Source organism: Macaca nemestrina, chromosome 17 (assembly GCF_043159975.1).
Source record: "Macaca nemestrina isolate mMacNem1 chromosome 17, mMacNem.hap1, whole genome shotgun sequence".
NCBI lineage: Eukaryota > Metazoa > Chordata > Mammalia > Primates > Cercopithecidae > Macaca > Macaca nemestrina.
This window is the reverse complement of record NC_092141.1, coordinates 81,041,645-81,057,528: the sequence shown is the minus strand read 5'-3', so window position 1 is coordinate 81,057,528 and position 15,884 is coordinate 81,041,645.

Sequence of the window (15,884 nt, the reverse complement as noted above, 5' to 3'; positions counted from 1 at the left end):
CAATGCCCAGTCCTTTTTCCTGGATTTTGCAAATGAAGTCGTATGGAAGGTAGCCAGAGGGTCCAACCATCCGTCTTTGTTGATGGCACAAGGGGGCATCTAGGGAAATGAAAACAATTCAATGGGCTCAGGCCCTCGACAAAAGCAGGCAACAGGGTCATTGGACATTTAAGACTGGGTCACATGAGAACCAGTAACAAGTGGGAAGGAAATGAGTTAGAGCCCACGGTTTCTTCTTTTTCCCTTTGTGTTGTGGTTTCTTGGGTCTCTGCATTCTCCTGGTGGAGCTAGAGGCAGCAGAGGATGCAAGCACTTATCTGCCTCCCCCTATCTGTGAAATTGTGTGTGTAGGGTAGGGGGTGGCGGAGAGTGGTAGGTAGAAGAAAGAAAGAGATGATGGAGGTTGGGTGTGGTGGCTCATGCCTGTAATCCCAGCACTTTGGGAGGCTGAGGCAGGCAGATCACAAGGTCACAAGATCGAGAACATCCTGGCCAACATGGTGGAATCCCGTCTCTACTGAAAACACAAAAGTTACCTGGGCATGGTGGCAGGCGCCTGTAGTCCCAGCTACTCAGGAGGCTGAGGCAGGAGAATCGCTTGAACCCGGGAGATGGAAGTTGCAGTGAGCCGAGATCGCGCCACTGCACTCCAGCCTGGCGACAGAGCAAGAGTCCGTCTCAAAAAAAAAAAAAAAAAGAGAGAGAGATGATGGAAGATTGGCCTAGGAAAGAAACATTTCGGTAATGAAAAGGCTTTTGGAAATGATCTCAGGATCTCAGTTTCTTTTTTGGGCTATCACACGTTTGGAGGAGGAGTAAGAACAACCCTACTGAAGTCCATGACTGAATCCAGTGACCTCTACTAGAAAAAGAGGTCAAGGTTTATTTCCATTAAATGAAGCAAGCCTCTCAACCAAGTCTTGGTTCCCTTCTGCAATACCAACCTGTTTCCACCACTGGAGATTCTAGAAAGGGTAGAGAGAGGGTGGGAAAGAAGGAAGGGAAAGGGTTGGAGAAAATGAAGAGCGTGTGGAAAAAACACAAAATGTGGAGAGAGACAAAGAAGGGAAGAGAGGAAGCCAGTGAGAGAGAGAGAAGGATGAGGAAAAGGGGCGTGGAAAGAAGTCAACCTGGGGATATTCTAATGTGGCTGCATGTTTGTGAATGTGTGGGTCTTGACATGCTCGGTGCCTGGGCCTAGTGCTTTCTTGCTGCAGAATAGTGGAAGCAATTTTGAGGCACTTCATCAAGTTTGAACTCAGACAAGAGGCACTGGAAGAGCACACACACTCTGGCTCAAATCTCTCTCCTCCGTCTTTACTTTCTTAGAAATCTGACTGCAGGGCCGGGTGTGGTGGCTCACGCCTGTAATCCCAGCACTTTGGAAGGCCGAGGCGGGCAGATCACGAGGTCAGGAGATTGAGACCATCCTGGCTAACACAGTGAAACCCCGTCTCTACTAAAAATACAAAAAATAAGCCGGGCGTGGCGGCGGGAGCCTGTAGTCCCAGCTACTGGAGAGGCTGAGGCAGGAGAATGGTGTAAATCCGGGAGGCAGAGCTTGCAGTGAGCAGAGATCTCGCCACTGCACTCCAGCCTGGGCGACAGAGCCAGACTCCGTCTCAAAAAAAGAAAAAGAAAAAGAAATCTGACTGCAGAGTTTGTCAGATCCTCAGACTCTACAGGCTGTTTTCAGATTGCAAGAAAGAGTTTATGAGAATAGTATTAAAATAGAGGTAGCTTTACATACAATAGGAATAGGTCAGAGGTATTTCATCGCTTGTCATTTTTGCCAGAATTCTCCCATTAGAGATTTATTCCATTAAATCTCAAAGGTGTTCTAGAGGTTGCTGTGAAAGTTTAAAACAAATGCTCTGGGAGGGTGTATTAGTTTGCTAGGACTGTCATTGCAAAGTGTCACAGGCTGGGTGGCTTAAATCATTTTCTCCTGGTGCTGGAGGCTGAAAGTCTGAGATCAAGAGGTCTGCCATGATTGGTTTCTTCGGAGACCTCTCTCCATGGTTTGTAGATGAATGTCTTTTTTTTTTTTTTGAGATGGAGTTTCCCTCTTGTTGCCCAGGCTGGAGTGCAATGGCACAATCTGGGCTCACTGCAACCTCCACCTTCAGGGTTCAAGCGATTCTCCTGCCTCAGCCTCCCGAGTAGCTGGGGTTACAGGTATGCGCCACCATGCCTGGCTAATTTTGTATTTTTAGTAGAGATGGGGTGTCTCCATGTTGGTCAGGCTGGTCTCGAACTCCCGACCTCAGATGATTCCCCTGCTTTGGCCTCCCAAAGTGCTGAAATTACAGGCATGAGCCACCGTGCCCGGCCATGTAGATGGCTGTCTTTGCCCTGTGTTGTCCTCACACAGTCATTCCTCTGTGTGTATCTGCATCCTAATCTCTTCTTGCTATAAGGATAAGAGTCATATTGGATTAAGGCCTACCTATAAGACTTCATTTTACTTTAATCACCTCTTTAAAGACCCCGTCTCCAAATACAGTCACATTCTGAGATACCAGGGGTGAGGACTTCAGCATATGAAGTCACAGGAAGGAGGGAATTTAGCCATGACAGAGGAGTCCAAACCTAATTCTTTTTTTTTTTTTTGAAACGGAGTTTCGTCCTTTTGCCCAGGCTAGTATACAATGGTGGGATCTCGGCTCACTGCAACCTCCGCCTTCCGGTTTCAAGTGATTCTCCTGCCTCAACCTCCCAAGTAGCTGGGATTACAGGTACCCGCCACCATGCCTGGCTGATTTTTGTATTTTTAGTAGAGACGGGGTTTCACCATGCTGGCCAGGATGGTCTCGAACTCCTGACCTCGTGATCCGCCCATCTCAGCCTCCCAAAGTGCTGGGATTACAAGCGTGACCCACTGTGCCTGGTACAAGCCTAATTCTTTATTAGCCATTCAGAGTTTAGCAGGGATCTGAGAGCTGGCTGAGAAGGAGCCCTACAGGTAAGGAAAGCCAGGCTCAGGGGAGTTCGATAACTTGCCCAAGGACCCAGAGGAAAAATCTGGAATTTCAACACAGGTCAGTGGGACTGCAATGTTCACTGTTTCCATCATGCAGAGAAAGAGAAAAGATGGAGGGAGTGTGAGGGTGGGATGTGAATCTGGAAGGAGCCGTTTGGGCTAAAGGAGAAGCAGCGAGGCTGAGGATGCGTGTGGATGGGACCTCAATTCCTGACTCATCCCTGACTGACAGTGACCAACACCATGCTGTCATTCCTGATGGCAGTCACTCTCACAGCCCGTGACTCTCCAGCCCCACACCCCTCACCCATTTCTAGTTTGAAAACATGCCCAGCACTGCAAGCTAATAAACAAATCAAGTCTCTATAACATGCCTGTGCTTCTAGTCCTTTCAAAGGATTTCAAACTTTCGAGGATGCCATATACAAGCAGCATTGAATAATCATAAAAGTTCACAAATTCTCTCTTCCATCACACACAGACACATATACGTGAAATTTTTTATGATGGTTATTTTTTATAGTTTCAAATTTTGTAGTTTCTGGAAACTTCACATCTCTAGTGATTCCAAGTGGAAGTGAATTGAGCTCTGGGGTTTATTTTAGCACATGGTTTATTTTAGTACCAAGTGCTGAAGTATAAAGGGGGTTGACTTTGGTCTGGGCCATACCATGGGCACAGGCAAATAACAGGGATTGTCAACACTATAGCATCTACTATGCAATTGACACAAAAGTCTAAGCATTTTGCTTATATTAAGCCATATAATCTTTCCCTTTGGGACACACACTCTTATTACCATCATCATTTCCATGTTACAGACGAAGAAGCTATGGCTGGAGAGTCTGAGGAACTCCCCATGCACAGTTCCTGAGAGGAAGGGCTGGGGTTAGATCTGGGCAGTCTGTGTCCAAAATCCCCTATAGCTGAGAACCATTGGTCTGCACCGTTTGCCCTGACAGAGTACTGAGTGTGGAGTCTGAGCAGTACGCCCTTCTGTGATTGAGGCCTCTCTATTACATTCTCCTCTGAAGGTTTCTTCCCCCCAGACAGCAGGTCCCTCCTGAAATCTGCTCATCGTACAACCAGGAAGGCTTAAGAATGGGGTTACAAAGCTTTGATCCCAATTTTGACTTTTCAATGCTAGTGCTATTATTATTAATTAATAATAGTTATCACGGGCGGGTGCAGTGTGGCTCACGCCTGTAATCCCAGCACTTTGGGAGACTGAGGCGGGTGGATTACAAGGTCAGGAGTTTGAGATTAGCCTGGCCAATATGGTGAAACCCTGCCTCTACTAAGAATACAAAAATAATTAGCCAGGTGTGATGGCGCGCACTTGTAGTCCCAGCTACTTGGGAGGCTGAGGCAGAAGAATCGCTTGAACCCGGGAGGTGGAAGTTGCAGTGAGCTGAGATTGCACCACTGCACTCCAGCTTGGGTGACACAGCAAGACTCCATCTCAATAAAAAAAAAGAAGTAATAATAGTTACCATTTATTTAGTATCTGCTTTGTTCTAGAACTTCTGTTAGGCATTTAAGATAAATTGACTTCTGTCTTCTCAATAACCCTGGGCATGATTATTATCTATTATTTTATATATATATAAATTATATATATATAAATTATATATATATAATATATATAATATATAAATTATATATATAAAATAATAGATAATAGATAATAATATATATAATTATATATGTATATAATTTTTTTTTTAGACAGGGTCTTGCTCTGCTTCCCAGGCTGGAGTGCAGTGACTCAATCATGGCTTACTGCAGCCTCAACTTCCTGGGCTCAAGCGATCCTCCCATCTCAGCCTCCTTAGTAGCTGGGACTGCAGGTACATGTCACCACACCTGGCTAATTTTTGTATTTTTTGTAGAGACTTTGTCTCGCTGTGTTGCTCAGGCTGGTCTTGAACTCCTGGGCTCAAGGGATCCCCTGCCTTGGCCTCCCAAAGTGCTGGGATTACAGGTGCGAGCCACCACACCCAGCCTATTATCTGTTATTATCTTCTGTTTACAGATGAGCAAAGGCATACATTATTGAATAATTTGCAATAAGGAAAAATTGGAAACAAACACATGAGCAAATTGCAAATTTCTTACTCTTATATGAGTTTTTGTGCCCTTATATGAGTTTATTTTAGTCTAGATTCTAAGAACTTGAAGAACATATATTTGAAATGACAAATATTACCATGTTGCCCTACAAAGGACCACAGTTATTGACTCACCCGCTGTCAGTGTATGGGGGTACCTGTCTTTCCATGACAGGGGGTACCTGTCATGCTGGGTAATATCAATTTTTTTGAAAGTTTTTGCCAGACATTTGGAATAGTGTTATCTAACTAATACAGTAACCACTGTGCATGTATGGCTATATAAGTTGATAAGAATGAAATAAAATAAAAAATTCAGCTCCCCAGCCCTACTAGTCAAATTCCAAATGTTTGATAACGGCACATTGCTCTAGAGGCGATCATATTAACAATGAAGATACAGAGCATTTCTACCATCACAGAAAGTTCTACCAGACAGTGCTGCTCTTGGACAAAAAAATGAAATCTCATTGGTGTTTCATGCCTGTTCCCGATACTAGTAAGATTGATCAGCTTTTCATAGAACGATTAGAGAAAACTGTTAGGCACACCTGCTATGTAACAAGCATTAATCTAAGTGCATGATGCAGGTAATCCACTTAATATATTGATTGACCTGTTGTTTGAGTGCAGACAAGAAGGCTCAAGAAGTGAAAGGGAATTTGAAGGTGCCCCAGAGAGAGGATTAACTGAGCCTGCAGGTCCCTGGGGAGGATTCAGAGCAATTGGTCTTTGATAGCAGAAGGGACTTGTTTTCTCCAGAAGCATCAGGGAAGGAGGAGGAGATGAGTAAAGTGGGGCTGCACCTGTAGGTTTAGTGGGGATGGCTTCCATCTTCTCTGTGAAGTATAAGGCATGATCATCACCCGGAAGGCAAGGAACAGGGGAAATTTCCAAAGGGAGGGTCGAGGAAAGCAGAGGTAAACCATAACCACTCACTAGAATGGGAACATGAGTTGTCTAAAGAAACATACACTATTTCTGGCTATTTTGAGGGCCCAGTTGAAGTTGGGGATCGTGAATGTATCTTGACAGCAATGTAGTTATAGATCTGATTTTCTTTCAGCAATTATACTGGCATTAAACTTAGAGCAAGGTATGCCCTCTGAGCCCGAGTTTTCTCAGTGTGGAATGCTTCGCTTCTGAGAAGCTTAGATGAATGCCCCTATGTAATGGCTGTGGGGGGCTGCCCAACATTCAGTAGAGCCCCAGGAAGATTCTGTTGAATGAATGAATGAAGTAGCTGTGGTGGTTTTTTTTTGTTTTTTTTTTCCCTTTTCCACTTTCTGCCCCCACCTCCGAGCAAATTAGTTTATGCGTCCTTTCACATTTGGTCAAATACCTAAAACAGTGTGAGCAAATCCTGGTAGAGTGAGCTTCGGCAAGCCCATGTCCTCCAACTGAAATTAAGAAGCATGCCACCCAGCTCCCCAGGCAAGTAGCCCTTGTCCAGCCCAGCCCAAAGTCCCTGAGGGGTCTGTTGTCCTTTCTTTAGCTCTTAGCTTGTCCAGTCATCCAGGCCATTTCCTCTTTGTCTTGGCTTGGGGTTGAATGGACGTAGCCCTCCCTTCGGTTGGAGGTATAAGCTGCAGTAATATTGGCTTCCTGATATCTCTTCAGCCTCTAACCCCTGACAAGCAGGTAGAATGAACTTCTTTAGAGAATTATATGTACCTTGGAATCTTTGTAATGAATTCCCAACTAGCCAATCAGAAAAGAAAATGCAGCTTGGGAAGTGAGGGTGAAGGGAATAGGAATGTCTCCTCAAGGATTTTCTCCCTGGGCCTAAAGTATTTACATTCAGATTTGCATATAATTTGCATATAATTTGTCTGGCTACAAAGCCTTTCTGTTGTTCAGATAATGTGTAAGCTACAGTTGATTTCTACTATGTCCTTCTCTGCCCCTGTCTTTCCTTACCCTATTTACTCAGATGTGTGGTAAAAATGTCAGGACTGTCAGGGACCAGTTCGGTGTCTGGGACAAGGGTAGGCTCTGGGTCACATTCTTTCTGTGTTAGCAATGCTGCATGATATTATGCATTTTATTGTTGCAAAACATTTTGTACAGCAAAAGAAACCAGAACAGAGCTGCCTGGAGTGGGGTTGGAAGCAATAAGTAGAGGAGTGAACTTGGCTAAATTAGAAAGGGGAGTTAGTCAGATAAACCAAAAAAAAAGGTGAAGTCTGGGAAAATTAATTAATAACCCTTGCTAACATTTTATTTAAAATGCTTACAGCATGCCAGGCATCATTTTCAGCACTTCCCATGTAGTATGTGTTCAATCATTACGACAGCCTTAGGAGATGAGTAACAATTGTTACCTCCATTTTATAGATGAGTAAACTGAGGCACACAGCGTGTAAGTAACTTGTCTAAGATTGTGCAGCTAGAAAATAGACACTCAGGATTTGAACTTGATCTTCAGAACCTGGAACTGTGCTTTAAACTAGTCTAGTGTGCCATATGCAGAACCAGAAAGCATAGTTCTAGAAGTGAGAGCGAGTGCCAGCTCTTAACTTTAGGCTACAGGGATCAGATGCTCAGGCCAGTAAAGGGTTAGGGACAAGGTATCTGGATATCCAGGGGGTGGACAGGTGGAAAGAGGGTTTAGAGCCTGCGCCTACAGCACAAATGAGCTGTAGCTCTGCCATCACCTCCTTCTGGCTTGGTCTGAAGCCACCCTTGTTTGCTCTTTCTCTTGGCTCTTGGGTTAGAGTTGACAGATGACTCGCTTCAGGGTAAAAACTGGCCTCAGCCGGTGGCAGTGGCCTGGTGGCTGAACTTAAGCCTGCTGATGTGGATAAGCGGGAATAGTTGGTCAGTGGCTGGGACTAAGAGGTTGGCAGGACAAACAATGGCAAGGATGAGTCACCGCCCTATAGTCAAACCCACAGGGTCTGTCTTATCAGGCCCTGAGTGACCCCCAGGATGCTGCTTGCTGGAGAGAAAAGATGCTGCTTGGAATCTTTCCACAAAGGGAAAAGGGAAAAGAGGAGCTGCTGCTCCGTGAAGCCTGGAAATTATTCGGTTTCTCTGTTTAGTCAAACTCTTCGTTTTCAGCATTGATCTGAAATGTAACTTTCCCCCTGGTTTTTATTCATTTTTAAAAAAATTATATTTTGTTTATGGCAATGATGTTGACTGTTCCGGGATGAAAAGGAGCCAACAGCAGCTGGGAAGTGAAGGGGGATGTAGCTGAGAACAAACCTTGCAGGAGTGAAGGGGAGAAAAATAATTAATGAAAGATGGCGTAGAGGCCCGTTAGTATTGGCTGAGACAGTGTGAGAAACTTCCTTGTGCTGGGGCAGTGTTGTCGAGGAGAGAGTGTTGTCATCTGAATTAATTTGCATGACAATAGGCTGAACCCTGATTATGCATAGGGATGCTAATGGGCACCAGCCACAGTGCATTTCCATGGGAAAAGCCTCTTCCTTTCAGGAGACAACCTCTTCCTCCTCCCCTTCCCCACCTCCCCTCCCCCTTCCTCCTCTCCCGACCTCTCCTTCTCCCCTCCTCTCTGTTCTCTCCTCCTCCCCTCCTCCTTTTCCATTTTTCTTCCCTCTTTTCCCTCTTCTCCCCCTCCTTCTTCTCACAGTGGAAGCCCCAGCTCCTCTTCTAGTGGAATATCCCCTTGGGGTGGCCACTCTTAATGGGAAGGTGAGGGTGCTATGAGATGGAAGGAATGAATGCTTTCCAAAACCTCCCCAGACCCGCATTTCTCCCTCCCACCTCTTACGAAATGACCAAGGAGGAGGTGTGAGTGTGTGTAGTATAACTGAAAAATGGATCCCAAATAGTGTCAACCTAGTTGTCACTGGAGATGCTATGGGAGAAGCCACTGTGTGGGAGCAGGTGGGGCAGAAGATACTGAGGTTTAGGGTGAGAGTAGGGCCCTGAAAAAGGGCAGAGACAGCCTTTATTCAAGGACTTTCAAAACGTGTTTCGGTGCAAGCTGTTCTCTTATAGTGTTTCCATTGCATGCCCTTGAAGAAAAACTTAAAACTTGGCACGGTGGGGCTACTCTATCTCACTTCCAACACCACACTTGGGGAGGCCGGAGAATTCAAGGGCAGAGTCTGGATCCAGATTATCTGGGTTCAAATCCCATCTCTGCTGTTTACCAGCTGTCTGATGCTGACTTTGTGACTTAACTTTTTGTTGCTCTAGTTTCTCCACAGGTAAAATTGAGCTATTAGTGCCTTTTCCCCATCAGGCTGTTGTTTGGTTGAGACAAGGCATGCAAAGTGCTTAGAACATACCTGGCATGTTGTAGATACTCAAGGAATGTCAGGTGTTACCATCTTCCTTTCTTCTCTAGATGGTTCTCCTTCCACTCAATGGCCTCCGTTTTCTCTTGTTCCATTAGAAAATCTCTTCAAGTGTTAGGTGACTGATGGCATTGACTAATCCCCCAAAGCCCTATGCCTCTATCCCTGTTCCCCCTGCCCGCCCCTCCACACCGCCACCCTGCTGGTGGCAAAAGAAGTGAAGACCAGGTTTTGTGGGACTGGACCGCTCATGATCACATTGTTTCCTCGGGAAGAGTCTGTCCCTGCTTTGTCACATGGGAAGATAAAATGTCAGGTGATGAACCTGATTATACCATGGGTGCTGGGAGTTCTCAACAGCTAATCTATAACATGCGTCATGGTATAAAGTGTTCTCTCTTGTCCAGAACAAGATTTGATTGTCAGAGTTGAAATAACTGCCTCTTAAGTGATTTTGACTTGCTTAGCTTTGCCTCACAGTGTCCCTGAGGAGGAAAGATAAAGACATCTCATTAATGGGGCTCCTGACCTACCCAGAGGCTTGAAGGGTGACTTGGGCACCTCAGCAGCGGTTCTCAAACCTTTTTTAAAAGCTCATGTTTGAGAAATATAAATATTTCTATATTGTCATTTAATATCTCAAAATGGATATTTTTACTAGATGTAATTCAAGCAGGTGATAATTCTAAATTTACTTTTTGTAAGGCCTTTATTTGGGGGCGTGATGAGGACCAATGAACAATCTGGTATTAACTCATGAAACTCTAGCGTGATAGCTGTATTAGAGGCGTTTGAATCAGAGCAACTCCACTTGAATAGGAGCTGGGTAAAATAAGGCTGAAACCTACTGGGCTGCTTTCTGAGAGAGTTAGCCATTGTAAGTCACATGATGAGATAGGAGGTCAGCACAAGATACAGGTCATAAAGATCTTGCTGTCAAAACAGGTTGCAGTTAAGAAGCCGGTAAAACCCACCAAAATCAAGACGGCAAGGAGACTGACCTTTGGTCATCCTCACTGCAACACTCCTGCCACCACCATGACAGTTTACAAATGCCATGGCAACGTCAGGAAGCTACCCTATATGGTCTAAAAAGGGGAGGCATGAATAATCCACCCCTCGTTTAGCATATCATCAAGAAATAACCATAAAAATGGGCAGCTGGGCACAGTGTCTCACGCTTGTAATCCCAGCACTTTGGGAGGCTGACGCGGGCAGATCGTGAGGTCAGGAGTTTGAGACCATCCTGGCCAACACAGTGAAACCCCGTCTCTACTAAAAAATACAAAAATCATCTGGGTGTGGTGGTGCGCGCCTGTAATCCCAGCTACTTGGGAGGCTGAGGCAGGAGAATCGCTTGAACCCGGGAGGTGGAGGTTGCAGTGAGCCAAGATCGCGCCACTGCACTCCAGCTTGGGCGACAGAGCTAGACTTCATCTCAAATATAAAATAAAATAAAATAAAATAAATACAATAAATAATAAAAACCCTCAGGGCTGCTCTGTCTATGGAATGACCATTCTTTTATTCTTTTACTTTCTTAATAAACTTGCTTTCACTTTACTCTATGGACTCACCCTGAATTCTTTCTTGTGCAAGATCCAAGAACCCTCTCTTGGAGTCTGGATTGGGAGCCCTTTTCGGTAACACCTAGGTGGTACCCATGACAGGGCGGAGAGATTTGAGGCGGATATCAAGCTTCTTTACCCTTGTGCTTAGGATGGCCACATCTTACAAACCTTTTTTGACTGTTCCATGCTATTAATAGAAGGGTGTTAATGTGAGGGAACGTCTTCAGGGGAAGATCATTTGAGTTCTACTTTACCATGGTCCTACTTAACACTTTAATTTAAAAAAAATTAGATGAAGTCATAAAAGAAATGCTTCTAAAATGTGTTGATGATCGACAGTTGGACAGGATAACCAATATTGATAGTATTACCAATCAGAATTAAAAATGATCTGAGGAGTCTGGTAGCCAGGCATCAAAACAAGCCAAATGAAATTCAATGGGGTCAAAAGTGAAGTCCTGAGAATTTTAGTTTCAAAAATCCATTGCATAGAGATGATAATGATGAAGAACATCAAATGTGGAAACAGTTTTGATGGGAATAAAGCAGGATGTTTGGGTTAATGACAAGTTCAGTAAGAACTGAAGGTATTGAGAAAGCAGATAGGAATATTGACTCCAATCTTCTGGTTAATTAACAAAGACATGTGTCATCTCCACGTTAAAAAGAGAACTCTTTCCCATACCTTCATTTGCAACCTTGTTGTTTGGAATTTGGAATGTATTTTTTTCCCCTGGAAACACTGTTATAAATTAACCAGGCTTTGATAAAGCTTCAGCTAAAATCTAGCAGAACAACAGTACAGTAAAAATAATCACTTTGATTCCAATTTGCAGACAGAAGGACAACCCAGGCCTCATTACCTCCAGGTACAGGTGGTTTGCTCTTAGTGTCCCCAGACCCTGCTTCTCAACAATCAGACTCCTTTTCATGCAGCATGTCCCACTCGTTCCTACACAGCTGGCTGTGGGCATCAGGAAAGGGGGTTACCAGAGCTGCCACTGCGAAGAGAGATCAAGAGTGTGAAGCAGGAGATGGCAAAATTCAAACATTGCGCAGGCTTCATTTTGGGAAAAGTCTTTCTAAATTGATTTGTTCAATACCTAGAATAGTAACCCCAGGTAAAACGTTATTATCTGCAGCTGTATATTAGGTTGGTGCAGAAGTAATGGCAAAAACTATAATTACTTTCCCCTACAGAAGGCTCAAGGCCTAGACTGCATTCTGTGGGCATTTCAGGACTTGGCAATTTTTTTTTGTATTTTTCAGAGACTTTTGTTAGATCTCACTGCTCATATTGTCATTTCCAGACAAAGGGAGAGAAACTGTAGCAACCTCATGGGGGTTTCCAGTTTGTAGATGGTTAAAAATTTCTTTTTAATCAGGAAATTTCAATGTGACTTATTTTATTTTCTCCTCCCCCTCCACCTTTTCCTTCTTCTTCTCCTTCTGCTTCCTCTTTTTCTTCCCCTTCTCCTTCCCCTTCTCCTTCTCCTTCTCCTCCCCCTCCTCCTCCCCCTCCCCCTCTTCCTCCTCCTCCTCCTTCTTCTTCCTCTTCCTCCTCCTCCTCTTCTTCTTCTTTTTTACTTTCTATTTTTCCACACATCTCAGTTTTGAACATGGTTAAAATAATGATGTGTCACTAATGAGGTCATCTCATAATAAGAACCCTTGGCTTGGGTACAGGGAAGTTGAAGTATTTCCATCAACTCTCCCAATCTTGCCAGGATGAACCAGATGAAAGCTAGCTGGGCAGGAGTCCTGACCCCTCTTGGAGCATCGTGTGTTCCTTTTGAATCTTTTGAAGGAATGGGAATCTTAGCAATTAGGAAATAAACCATTCTACCAAAGTTTCATATTGCCCCAATGACATTTACAAAGTGACCAAAAAAAAAAAAAAAAAAAAAAAAAAAAAAAAAAAAAAAAAAGCTGGGGAGTTACTCTTTATTCTGGTTGCAAATGCAAACAAAATAAAATACTGACCATTTTCACAGAAAGCTCAGTCTCATGAGAGACACAGGTATGAGAAAAGATGATTGAAATATAATGTGGTAAATGGTAGGAGGAGAGAATAAGAAAGTGGTCTGAGAGTGCACTGGAGAGGCTGACACAGCCCGGGAGGAGGGGAGGCTTCCTGACTCTCAGCTAAGGCTTGGAGGATGAGTGAGTAGGAGTACCCAGGAGAAGAGATCAGAGGATCAGCACAAAGAACTCACTCATGTGCAGCCACAGCTAGGGGAGACACAGCAAGGAACATCAAGGGGTATGGCGTTGCTTTCTCCTTAAAGAGCAAAGCAAGGAGAGGCAAGGGATAAAGCTGTTCAGAGTAGAGAAAGACCATATAGCCAAGAACTTTCCAGTCTGGATTAAAGATATTGGACTTTATGCTATAAGCAAGGGGAGGCTTTTAAATATTTTAACCTGGGAGATTGGTACATCAGGATTGTTTTAGATTGATCGCTTGCTGGACAAAATGGAATATGAAGTAGACGAGTGTAACCTTTGAGTTGGTGAAACCCATAAGAAGGATGACGTAATAATCTAGGAGAAAGGATTTCTGAACTAGGACAGCGGTTGCAGGGAAGAGGGGTATGGGTTAAAGGAATGTTTAGTAGGTAAAATCAGGAAGCCTTGGGGATTGATTGTAAAGGCATGGGAGTAGGGAGAGTTGAGGATGCTTTGAAAATTTTTAGCTGGATGGTGTTGAGACCCCTCACTCTAACAGAAAATAAAGACTTGGGGGACAAGATGACTTTAGTCTTGGACAAGTTGAAAAACTATATGCAAATGAAGCTGTCTAGCCAGTGTGTCTATTTGTTTGACTACACCTCTGTGTCCTCATTAATGTATTAGTGGCTATGGAGTGCCTATCACATACTGTGTTTAAGGCATTGTTCTATTCATTCTAGCTCTATCAGGGAGAATTGAACATGACTTTTGCCTTCAAAGAATGTACAATCTAATAATAGGAGACAAGATACAACTACAAAAAATACTACTCCAAGAAAAAGTTCTTATTGCCATAAAATGGAATTCAGGGGTAATAACAGAAGGCTTTATAAAAGAAGGAGGTAACATTTGAGATGAGATTTGAAATCCAAGTAGAATTTGAATATACAAAGATTTACAGTTAAAAAGAAAGGCATCCCAGATGGAAGGAGGAATATAAACAAAAGCAGACCCAAGAGATTTGAGGATGAAAAAGGAAAGGGAGAAGAGGGGAGAAGAAGAGGAAGTAGTAGGAGGAGGAGAAAGAGAAGGAGGAAGAATAGGTTGTTTGATGTGAATGGAGCACAGAATGGTTGAAGAGCAGGAGAAGAGTAAGATACCAAATCAGCAAGGTAAGTTGAACCAAGATTATGGAAGGCTTGCTTGTTTGTCTTTTATCTGTATTAGTTCCCCACCATCTTGGCTCACGAAGTCTGAGCAATAATCAGTCTTGCCCCACACTTTCCTTGTTAAGACACATGCATTTACTCTTGGCATCACCCATCACGATGCTTGGCTATGGTACTTCTCTTCTGAGTTGGTGGCCATGGCCCCTATGCCAAGGATGAGAGACCTGCTCTGTGCACCAGTGTTTCCTTCTGTTTTGCTACAGGAATAATCTGTACTCTATGATTCATGCCCGTGCCCTCAGCCACTGAGAAGCATGTTCACTTGACCATTTTGCTATTTGCCCCTGGTAAGTATCTACTTGCATATCAATTTCCAGGGACAGAGCAGACTGGTAAAAATCAACAGACTGGTATCTTGTAGGACTTACTTGCATAGCTGCTCCAAAAAAGTGATCAGGGTGAAAAAAAAAAAAAAAAAGTAACTGGTGCTACTGTGTTGACTTATAACCTGTATGAGCATCTGACATGTGCAGAGCCTTCCTTTCTGGTGGCTGACTCTATCTCCCCTTTCAGAGTTCCTCCTGTCTCCACGGCTTCTGAGAGATTCTAACTCTGAGAGTCGAGGAACCTTCCTAAGCTTTCGTTAATGTAAAGGGGTTTGGACATGAACTTGAATGGCTATTGAGCTGATTTTCCAGCTGACAGGAGATGGTTAATTGTATGCTGTCTATAGGAGTCTTACAAATCTGTCTGGCCATGTTAATAACAGTTTGAAATTTATGGCTTGAGACCATTGGGGGTGAAAATGAACTCAGGGCCCAGCAAGAGTAATAATCCCTTAGGTGGAAAATAAAGTCCAGTGGGCAGATCCCAGAGCCCTATAAAGAGAGATGATCAAAAGTAAACATGGTGCGAGTTCAGCAGCTCTGGTGGTATTATGTTCTCTCCTTCTGGGATATCATCTGTCTTTTCAGAAGCACACACAGTCAGTTAAGAGTGGAACTAAGAGTTGGGGGTTATAACATAGTCTGCTTACGTGCTATAGGGATGGGAGCTCTGCATCCTTTCCAGGAATCACCTCCTCCCTGCTATGGTTTTTGATTCTAATAATCAAAAGGCAAGAGAGGCAATTTATTATAACTGAATAAGTGAATAGATTTCTTTTTCTCCCTTGAATCCTGAGTCAAAATACAATAGTGACACTCATAGAAGGAAGAGACCCAATCTTTCTCCCAGAGAGAATATGGGGAACTTCTCCAGAGCTCTTCTGTTGCGGGATACATTCTTGTGTTATCTTTGGGAGGAGGCAGTATCCGCAGCGATGTGAGCTGCAGCCCCCCTGCTGCAGCCCCCCTGCCCAGAAGCTTAGGGTCATAGGTGAGGATGTGGTCTGTGTCGTTTGCTGCCAGTTCCTTTCTTTCCAGCACTAGTTTGGTTCTCAGGCCTACCCTGACTCTGTGTCTCATTGGTTCCTCTGATTGCTGCTTCCTCATCTGTATACTTAGAAAGTAGGGCTAAAGGGCCCTACCTCTCAAGGTCATAGTGCGGATCAAAGGAGACAGGTGCAGAGCACAAGGTGCTAAACAAATAGAAGTCCAATAAATGGTGTT